Here is an 11,739-nt window from a genome sequence, read left to right as displayed (position 1 = left end):
GCATTTAGAAACTGCTGGATGCTAACTTGCATATGTTGGGCAATTTTCAGGGGTTATATGTGACCATCCCATTAACAATCTATATAAGGCAACATTTTAAAAATGTAGCATGTTTCAATCCATTCGAAGCATTCGTTTTGCACAAAAAACACTCATTGGGCTAAAAACGTCCATAGCCACATTCCCAAATGTGCTGATCTCATCACATTTGTGATGACGGGCTTGATGGCTATGGCTACACAAAGAATGTTTTTTGTGCAAAACGAATGCTTGGAATGAATTCAGAATCATGAAAACCCCCTCACATGCTGTGATTATAAGCCTATAACTCCCTAGATCTTTTTTTAACCACAAAACAACCATTTCTCTTGTGAGGCCTTCACAAGTAGGCTATAGTAATACACGAACAGACACACATGCACACACCTGTGTGAGTAATTGCTTTGTCTGGTCTGGGTGTCATCGTGTGACACAACTAAGTGACATACTGTATGAGTGTCCTTGCACCCTTTGATGTAAAAAGCCTGAGTCGCAATAGAGAATTAATGTGTGTGCGTATGCCTCTGTATGCCTCTCACTGTGTGTATAGTATACTGTATGTGTATATATGAATGTCATGGCTGGGTTTCCCAAACGCATATGGTGTAAGACTTTTTTTTTTTTTTTAAGATATTTTTTTGCGGCTTACGCCTTTTATTGATTTTTGAAGGGACAGACAGTAGGCTGACAGGAAACGGGAGAGAGATGGGGGGATGACATGCAGTAAAGGCCGTGTCGGGTCCGGGAGTCGAACCCGCGGCACACTGCGACTGGATTACCAGTCCGGTGCCCAGACCGTTACGCTACGGCCTGGGCCATGGTGTAAGACTTGTAGTGCTGCACATGCTCAGTTGCTCCTCTAGGCCGCACACAGAAGCCTGTTAACATAGACATTTCGTGCATAGATGTGCCACGCAATGGTAGGCCTCAGGCCTAAGGCCTGGTATGGTAGAGAGACAGAGGGACAACTCCATCAGGCGTTTTTTGTCCTTATATCCTGCATGTTTAATTTGATGTTGCAATTCTTAACTCATTATCCAGAGGACAATGCATCATTCTGTTGAGAATTGTCCTTGGGCCACCTGTGCACAGAAAAGCACCTAAACGGAAATCTGATCACGTCACACATCAGTGAGATCAGATCAGATCAGAGTACAAAAACGTGTGTGTGTGTGTGTGTGTGTGTGTGTGTGTGTGTGTGTGTGTGTGTGTGTGTGTGTGTGTGTGTGTGCGTGCGCGTGCGTGCGTGCGTGCGTGAGTGAGTGCATGTGTATAAACCAAGTTTTATAAACCAAGTTTTACTATATTTGTGTATTGATATTGTTCTGGTAAAGGTTTGGTTAAGGTTTAGTATTTACGTCGAGGGGATGGATTGGCTAAGGTTTAGGTCATGCTAAAGGGTAGGGATTTTGAGGTTATGGTTAGGGTCGGGATTAAGTTGTGGTTGTGTTTTGTTTTAATATAGTTTTTTATTGTTCATAACGACAGCAGTTATACAGGAAATGCAGTACTTCGAAGAGAGAGATAGAGACAGAGAGAGAGAGAAAAGAGGGCCTATAAACATTTTTATTTTCTTTGTTGATTGTATGCGTGAGTGAGTGTGTGTGTGTGTGTGTGTGTGTGTGTGTGTGTGTGTGTGTGTGTGTGTGTGTGTGTGTGTGTGTGTGGGTGGGTGTGCGTGCGTGCTAGCGTGCGTGCGTGCATGCGTGCGTGCGGTGAGAGAGAGAGATAGCATTGTTATCTTGCATATTATCAGTAGTATAATGTCTGACGTTACATTGTAAGAATCTGTGAAAGGTATGATTTCTCGTACAAGACCTCAAAGAAGATAGTCATCTACATTTTAATGTATCTCTTATTAATGCATGTTTGTGCAGGCTGCAGTTTGACACGCTGTTTATAGTTATGCAATGATCTCAGCTGAATGTGCCAAGAGCTGCACAGTCATACCCATAGGGTATCCAACTCATGCTGAAAGTAGGTTTGCGGTTAACATAAGCCTAAGAGAGTTTCATGTTTTGTTTTGGGGACATATAAATTGCTTCATAAATTGCTTCGTGAATTTCATGAAATTGCTTCAACAATCATGAATTGGGTGTTGATTTGATTTATGTCATTGAGCACAGACTGCCAAAAATACCATTGGAAATTTGGAACCCATGGTGGAGGTAACTTTTGGGTTGGCCTACAAGAAGACATATCCCTATAGCACAGCACTCTAGAAAAATACAGATAGTACAAGTACAGTATTAGTGTGATCACACACGCATGGAGAACACAGTGTGCACCATACTGCTTTATGCCTCAGCCAGCACAGACCTTATAAGGACAGCATTCTTCTGAGTCATCAGTCATTATCACTCTCACCGAAGGACTGACTGACTGACAAACTGATGGGCTGGCTGGTTGACTGTCTGTGATCCTAGACTGGATGATGAGCTGGCTGGTTGACTGTCTGTGATCCTAGACTGGATGATGAGCTGGCTGGTTGTCTGTGGGAGAATGTTGAAACCAATGTCAGTGGTTTCAATATCAACATCTCTAGATGACCGTAGATAATCCCTGATCATTATCACCCTCTCCTTGTTTTCATCCTGTAGTTTTTCACTCCTTTCACCCTCTCTCTCTCTCTCTCTCTCTCTCTCTCTCTCTCTCTCTCTCTCTCTGTCTCTCTCTCTCTCTTACACACGCACGCATGCACGCACGCACGTACACACACACACACACACACACACACACACACACACACACACACACACACACACACACACACACACACACACACACACACACACACACACACACACACACACACACAGGCACACCCACACACACACACACACACACACACACACACACACACACACACACACACACACACACACACACACACAGTTGTGACTCAGACTGTGACTTTGTTGAAAGTGGCATAGAGTGTGTAATGTGTGTGTATGAGGCATGTGCACATACTGTATGTGTGTAAGCGGGAGTGGCACAGCGAATAATTCTGAGAGAGAGAGATAGAGAGAGAGAGAGAGAGAGAGAGAGAGAGAGGGGGGGGGGGGGGGGGAGGTCCAGCCCCCAGCTCTGGAGTCAGAGAGAATAAAGCCCCGCCCACAGGAAACCAGAACTCGCTCCACATGGCCTTTTAAGGTAAAAAACTCCCCAAAACCAATGCTCACTGGGGAACTGGGCTAGATGTAGCAGCAGTTTAAAGCTACAGAGCGACAGGGGAAGTCAGGGCAGGAGTCAGTCCCTGAAAAAGCCTGGCTTTGAGTATACTAACTCTGCAATAGCTAGATGAGACTATATTTAAATATAAGACGGCACGAAGACCACAGAACTCTAATCTGTGAGGAAACTACAAGAGTCGTCTCTTCCTCGTCGTTTCCCTTTTCATAGTCATGCACGCGTGGGGAAACTTTACGACTTGCTTTGGCGTGACGTGACCATTTGATAGCAAACATTTTCCTAACATTTCACTATCTGACCTTTTGGGAACAAAGCATCAAAGCCATATACATTACTGCCAGCCAGGCATCACTGTATCTTTATGACAGAGCCAGCAAACCATGGCTCAGACACCAGAAGCATTCCTCCGTCTGCCTGTTGTCTCCTCTCTGAGTCACGTTCAGCGAGTGGAGAGTGTGGGAAATGGACCCCATGTGCCTCTATTCACCCTGGGAAAAGTGTCATAAATGTAAAAGAATTGTAAACACTAGATGTGACTATTGAACATCCTGGGAAGGCAGAGTTGATTTAGTCAGGAATGCTATACCATGTCCCCATGTTTCCTGACCTTAACTCATTGTTCCCTCTTGCTCATAACAGCCCAAAACTACAGATATCGACAAAGAATACTGGGTTTCAGCCTGTGAGTGTGTGTGTGTGTGTGTGTGTGTGTGTGTGTGTGTGTGTGTGTGTGTGTGTGTGTGTGTGTGTGCGTGCGTGTGCGTGCGCGTGCGTGCGTGTGTGTGTGCCTGCGCGTGTGTGACGTGTGCATACGTGTGTGTGTGTGTGTGTGTGTGTGTGTGTGTGTGTGTGTGTGTGTGTGTGTGTGTGTGTGTGTGTGTGTGTGTGTGTGCATGCATGTGTGCGGCCGTGCATGCGTGTGCATGGGTGTGTACAGGCCAGGCGACTAGATGGGTGTGTGTGAGTGCATGTGTTTCCCTATCCCTTACAATGACTAACTAACTTCATATAATGTGAACCCATGTGCTCCAGGCGCTGCATGGCCAGAGGAGGTTAAAATAACACAAACCTTGACTCTTTTTTATTGCCGTCCACCATTACTGTTTCATTGCGTGTGTGTGTGTGATGCTTCAGCGCTGCCTCGTCCAAAACCCCTGTTATCAGCCTTAACATTCTTTGCCACTGCCCAGAGAGAAAGTTTAAATAAAGAGTCAATCCTTTGAATGACTGGAATGACAGTACCTAATTACACAGCTTATCACTTCATCATGCTCATTCATAACTGAATCCACAGACTGGGCACTGTGAGGCAACTGAGTGAGAGAGAGAGAGAGAGAGAGAGAGAGAGAGAGAGGGGGGCAGAGGGAGGGGGGCTAGCAGAGTAGAGGGATGGAGGGAGGGATGAAAAGAGAGTAAATATAGACCAGGACATGAGATAGAAGATGAGATAGTTAGTGCAGAAAGCACAGAAATGAAGGAGAATCCCCAAAGACAACTTGTACACTTGTCTTATTGTTTCTTATATTGTGGAATATACTTATATATGATTAATATATAGCCTACTATATGATTCTATTATATTGAGGGTATTCAGTTGTTTATATAAAGGATCACTTCATCTTCAATGTTCAAGGTTGTTTTAGCTTAATTGTCAGACAGTGTAGCAGCGATAATGATATCTGTTAGAATTGCTTCATGCTTCAATTATTAAATAGTTGTCATATTTTCTCTATTTTAATATCTCATCTCTCGTAGTGTATACTCCCTCCATTGCACATTCCAAGTATGCTTCCACCATTCCACTGGCAGTGACCCGCGGTGTTTCCTACATTGACAAAAGGAAGTATCCAAGGGTAAATATGTTGGCTTTGCAACAAAGCTGTATTGCTGAGGTTATCTGTGCTGCACTTAAGAGCGTATGCAGGAAGAATGCATGACGTGTTCCCCTCGCCACTCTACTGATAGCCTGCTGATATAGAGCTAACTGCCAGTGTAGCCACTAGCCAAGTTACAGTAAGTGGTCCAATGAGATTGAACTAAAAGAGGCAAAACATTACTCTGAGTAATCCTTCATGAATTAAATTGAACAACATCAGAGGGAGAACTGCTAAATGGGACTTAGAAGAGGACACAGGCAAGATGAGGCATCATGAACGAACTGTATTTATTATTGCTGTTAAATCATACTTGAAATATACAGTAGCAACAAATAGACACAAATGCTAATTCTGTTCCTTGTACAAACTCTAATGAATTCTTATCTGGATTATAGGCTGTACCATATTTTCTTCTCTTGGACTATAGGATCATAAAGAACTGATGCAAATTCCTGCAGCCCGCCTTGTCTTTCAACCTCCCCCTGCCTCCTGCCTTTCCTCTCACTGGCTGTGGTTGTACATTTAACTCAAATCCTTGGCACTGGTCAAATCGGGGACATTTTACACACGCCACCCTGTCATGTTGTTAAATATATGGTTCCGTTTAGTGAGCTAATGGACATGGCATTAGAACTAATGACACACTGATCAGCCTTGGTTGGGTCGCCTGGAGGAGGGTGTATGTTAAGACCCAGAAACATGCACCCACTGATCCCAGGTTTACAACACTGATGATGTGTCCTGAAGTTTATGCATCAATAGATGTTTGATTTATTTTTGATTTATTTATCATACATCAACAACAAACTTACAAACACAGCATCAAAACATGCTTAACATAGGCTACTCCACAAGTGTCCTTTATGTAGTTATGGGGTTCCCTTGCTGTTTCAATACCAACACAGTGTTATTATACCTCTATATTCTGATGGATCAGAGGGATTTTCCTTGTAAACCTTAAAACCAGAGTCAGAAAATGAGGTGCTAAGCAGTATGAGCCCCACCCATTCTCCCACTGACCCTGGTAGGAAATGGTGGTTGTTTCCATATGTTGAGATCGGCATATATTTCCCTCCCTCCTCCATTGTCCCATTCAGAGCCAATTCCTTCCCATATAGAGGTGTGTGAAGTCTAGAGCCTGAGTTGAACACATTCATAGAGGTATAATTGCCTTCAGAGTTTGGTATATGTACTTCCTTTCTTGAAAGAATGTAATGGCTCCCTCTGTTGTTCAATATTCAGCAGCACAATGCCACATGATGTATCACCTACAGTAGAACAACAACAAGTATTTCAATCCCTTTAGCTATAGGTTGTTAGTAGGCTACAGTACATGGAACCATTCAAATAGTATTGAGGCTTTAATCCAGCACAGGATATGTGCTGAACTTGTGCAAAATCTTTAAATTTTTTGTATTATGTTTTTATTAGTAGAAAGTCAAAACAGTTAGACATTCAATTTTCCACTTTATTTTCTCCCTTTCCCCATCCCTCCCCGCACAGTTATCATTGTCATAATGACATTTTTTCAATAGAATTATAAAAAATGATAAAAAAAATTATAAAACTAGAAAAAGTGCCCCTCGGGGCACAGGTCTCCACCAGTCCAGGGCAGATCAGGTTGTGGCCTCCTGGTGGCGCTATGATAGGTCAATGTGAAAGGGGTGCCATTTGTTCTTATGCCTTAGTTGGCAATTGGATGATTTGAGAAAATGTGTGTTGCAAAAATCCACCTGTTGGTGGCGCTATAACAGGCCAATGTGAAAAGGGTGATATGGGATATATTCCTCAGCCTAGTAGGAAAGTCTGTGAAAGATTTCTGGTAAATTGTACGCTGCATTCATGAGTTGAGGCTTTTTGTTCAAAACTGGCCAATCCTGCAAACTTTGAAAGCCAATGTTAGCAAATTAGAATAGAATATGAAATATCGAACAGATCCATCTTGAACACATGACTATAGAGATAGTGTGTAACGATTTGCTGGATTTTTGGACAGAATCTGGAGGAGTAATATAAAATAACAGTTGTTCTGGAAGATTTGGGGCAGAGGTTCATCGTTGGCATCCAGGGTTAACACCGGGTTAACGGTGCCGGAGATTAGCTGGTAACAGACGGTTGGACGCATACACACACTCACACATGGACGGACTCACACACACGCACACACACACACACACACACACACACACGCACACACACGTGCACACACATGCACCTCACAGCCTTGTGCTGAACTTTCCCTTCCAGTCCCCACTGTTTCATTTCTGTCAGACTTAATGTACTTAATGGCCCCCGCACATCGATCTCTCAGTGCCAGCAGTGCCATTGCTCCCTACATTCACAGAATTAATAGAACAAGTTGGAATCCACAGATCCACTGCAGTTTGCAAACCTCAGCTCAGACTTTAGACTTCGATTTTAGACTTTATAGTCCCCAGAGAATGATTAATTGATTGAATACTTCATACCCAAAGTTTTTAGTGCAGCCGTGCCCTGCAGCTGGCGAAAACTAGAGTTCTCAACAGGCCCGAAAATTAAGGCCCGACCCTACCTGGGCCCTCATCAAACCCTGTACGCTCAAGACACTGCCCCCGCTGCCACCCTTAGGCGCGATTCATACTCCTATTTTAGAGCCGAATACAAGTCGGTTCAGCTCTGTAGAACCTACAATGTGACGTCATTTGAGGTTCGGGGGGGCGGGTACCGTCCTAAAGTCGGCTCTTCGGTGCTACTGAAATTTTCTGACGGGCCGAAATCATTTCGGCACTACAGCGGTAAAATAGGAGTATGAATCGGCCCTTAGATCTCCATATATGGAGCTGACCTGTTCTGACATTCCATATTATGTTCTAATGATCTAACCTCATCAAACCCTGTACACTCAAGACACGCTCCATATATGGCCAGTACAGAATTCATTCCATATGTTGATCTGACCCCCAAAGGCAAAGCGCCAGCGCTCGCCCAGCAGTCTGCCGTCACTCAGGCGGATGCGTGCACGCCTGGGTGCACACTGAGGGCGTTACTGGTTAGGCAAATATGTAAACAGTACAGAGTACAGTCAAATGCTTAGTCATAGCACCGAAAAAAGTTTCCATTCAGGTATTCAATTCATAATCATGACATGAAAAAACAAGATTCAAATAATCACCAAAAATAATAAAAAAGACTTGGGGGAAAAAAGGAAGGGGTTATAAAGAGGTGGCGGGTAGTCATTTCTTCTCCCTTTGGCCTGCTGAAAGGTGGATTTTCAGGCCTGTTTTAAAGGAAGCCAGTGATTTGCATTTTTGGAGGGAAGGGGTCAGGGCATTCCACACTTGGGTGGCAGTGCTGTAGAAGGAGAATGTACCCATGTTTGTTCACTTTGTTGAGAACATGACAGACAGCCATACACAATTAGGCCTGTACAGTCAGTGAGTCCTATTTGTAAGGCGGTTGTGGCTGCAGTGCAGGGATCATGTTTTTCTGCAGTGTTGTTTACTTGCACCCAGAGGTCAGTAGGGTGAGGTCGGTGGTAATTGTGTGGCATGATGTTGTGTGATGTCCTTTTCTATTGAAGTTTCGATGTATTGTTTAGCTCTTCCAGGTTGGAGAACAATTAACTTGGCAGCGGTGTTATTGATGCGTGTGAAATTGTCCTGCTATAGTAACATAGCTTAAAGAAGTAGGTGGAAAAGTACAGTATATAGGCTCATTAGGCTGAATAATGCTCTGGTACAACAATAGGAGGAGATGTGGGCCGGGCAATTTAAGCTTGCCTGTAGACTGTTTGGTTATTGAGGAGAATGCGGTTCTGCTGAGGTGAGCTGGGACCAATATTTGGGAGCAATTATTTCCTTTGTCATGCTGACTTTGAGGTGAAGATGGTTATCCTTACACCAAATGTGCAACTGTGTTTTGATAGTCTAGGGCAGAGAGTGGTTGTCTTACAATTTACAATTTACAATTTAGGCATTTGTCAGACGCTCTTAATCCAGAGCGACTTACATTAGGGCAATAGTTGTATCAGTATTTGAGGTATTAAGTAGGCCTAGTGATGGTTGATGGACTTGATGGATAGTCATTAATGTGCAGGATTAGAACAGAATCAGCTTTTTTGTCACATCACAAGTTTACAGGTGCCAGTGCCCGTATTTTAAGCATTTTTACATATTTTTTGTTTTTTGAGCCACTGCAGTTGTGTCCAGGATGTATAAAGCTAGACGTGGGAGTCAGAGTAACTTGTCTCTTTTCACCATAGAGGTTTCACACGGAGAGAGGATAAGTCAACCGCGACCATTGGTTCATTAGTTAAGGGCCGTGGCCCGTGGACATAAAGCTTTTTTAGACCAAAAACACAGCCTGGGAAAATAAATCTGAAATAAATCAATTTTTCTGAATCAGATAAGGGCCGGCGGATATTTCTTTTATCCCACTTACGGTTCCTGCCAGTTGTATGTGTCTCATGATGTGTCTCCTAGCAACCGAGGATCATTCAGATGGTGGCGACAAGCGAGCAGCGACAAGAAAGAAAAATCAAACTTAGAGAGAGGCCTAATTATAACATTTGTGCTGCCTACGTGTGTCATATAAGGTATATTGAAGCTGGAAATAATTAATGAAAACATTTTTTCAAAGCAAATAATGTTTTAACAATCTGAAACCAATCAAAAAATGCCATAGAAGTGATGGCACTCAAAGTACACCTCTATGTGTTGTAAAAATGCAGTTGAAAAAACTGATCACAGTCATCACACACTGACCGCATGCAGTTTGTGTGCCTCAGATTGCATAGTGAGGAAATATCGACTCGGTACACGTAGTACTCTCGCCAGCCTCTTCTACTTAGAAAAGAATCACTGAATGACCTCTTGTGCTGCATACCCAGACTGACGCATCATTGCATAAGGAAGCACATATTTTACATGGTCACTGACCTATTGGCAACCAAAGATAACAACAATCCTTTGACCTTATACAACATTTATATTTACTCCATTCAATACCATCCCATTCAGTAAAACTATAGCTCAGATGGCCTGCTGCACTAATGCACTGTAGGACTATCACCTACTTTAATTTGGTAAATGTTCTCTCCCTGACTGTACATGGCGAATGTACTGTATGATACATCATACATGTATACACAGTGATGCTGCGTTTATATACAGTATATGGTATTGTATTTGTATGGTATTTGTTTTGTCCTGTTCTTATCTTGTCTTGTTACTGTCAATATATTATCTGCTGTCAGCCATACAGATTGTTGCAGAGTTACACCGGGGCTCCACTCGACGCGTCAGCGTTGCGTCTCCGTCACCGTCAGGGAATGTTCCCTTTTTAATCAATGAAGGGTGGCTCCACTGCCTACGATGCGTTGCGTTGCGCTGCGTTCGGTGACTGCTTTAAAATTGCCCCGGTTCGTCTTTTGACCCGTGTCACACGCGTCCAGTTACTGTACTTTAGTGAGTAAAATGATTCTGACTGAGACCTCACTCAAATGGGGAAAGGAGTTAAGTGCCACATCATTAGCAAGTGATCTGCATTCCTCTTAAGCAACCTTGGGTCAAGTATCTAGGACACAAGATACGACCTTTATTGATCCTGCAGGGGAAATTAGGGGCCAAAGACAGTAAACAGCAGTTAGGATAAACAAAAGTACAGTAAACACAGCATGATGGAGAAAAGGAAAAATGTAATAGCGCAGCCATTTTTTATTCAAAGCAAAGAGACATAGAAAGTGTCTCTGTAGCTCTGTAACTAACTAACTAACTAACTAACTAACTAACTAACTAACTAACTAACTAACTAACTAACTAACTAACTACTAAATAAATCAGGCTATGTCTTACAGTAAGACTTGATTAGGCTCTGTCTATGGTGAAACACAGTGACAAAGGTGACCCGAGGTTACCAGTGGTTGAATGTCAAAGCTGAATTATCCAAGATAAGTCTCACACATCCAAAAGAACCTCTTGAAAGCAGATACTGGCCCATGCTCTTCTTCAGACTGAATATTATAAAACATGACCAAGACACCATCTTAAGTGCATCATCATCATAATCAACCTGTTTCAGAAGAGTCTTGTTAAGTGTTTTTATAATGTGGTTATTGTTGGATTTGCATATATTTACGTATTCAGTTTCCGTCTCGTTGAGATAAAGACCAACACAGTTGGAGGCCTGCTCAAGAGACTGAAGGAGAGCCATGAGCGTATTCCAATGATTGACTGATAAGCACAATGTCATCGGTGAAGTCAGTATCGGTTAAGTTGCCCCGTTTCTATTTATTATTGTTGTTGATTATGTTCTTACTTCTTCGTATGTCAGTGGATGCTGTCAATGAGGGCTACCAACTAAACCCTAGGAGAAGCTCTCGTCATCCTGCTAAATACCTAAATCTTAAGTGCAGAAGGTCATGTGATTAACACACTGATGGAACGGTGTGTAGAAATACATCATATTAATTAAAGTCAATCAATCAAACATGTAAAAATTCTAATTTAACACAGTGTACCTCTAAGTGTACCTCAGTTTTTGTTAACTAAGTTGTGTAAAGGGAGAGTAGTGTGCGCCTACTTCTATTTCTATTTCTGTCACAGCTGACATTATACCTTAAACATGAGATCTAGAAATGTCATATCTCTATGAG

This window comes from Protomyctophum parallelum (assembly GCF_964188405.1).
Source record: "Protomyctophum parallelum genome assembly, chromosome: 6".
In the NCBI taxonomy this organism is placed as follows: Eukaryota; Metazoa; Chordata; class Actinopteri; order Myctophiformes; family Myctophidae; genus Protomyctophum; species Protomyctophum parallelum.
The sequence above is the reverse complement of the archived record's forward strand: the minus strand, read 5'-3'. Positions refer to the sequence as shown.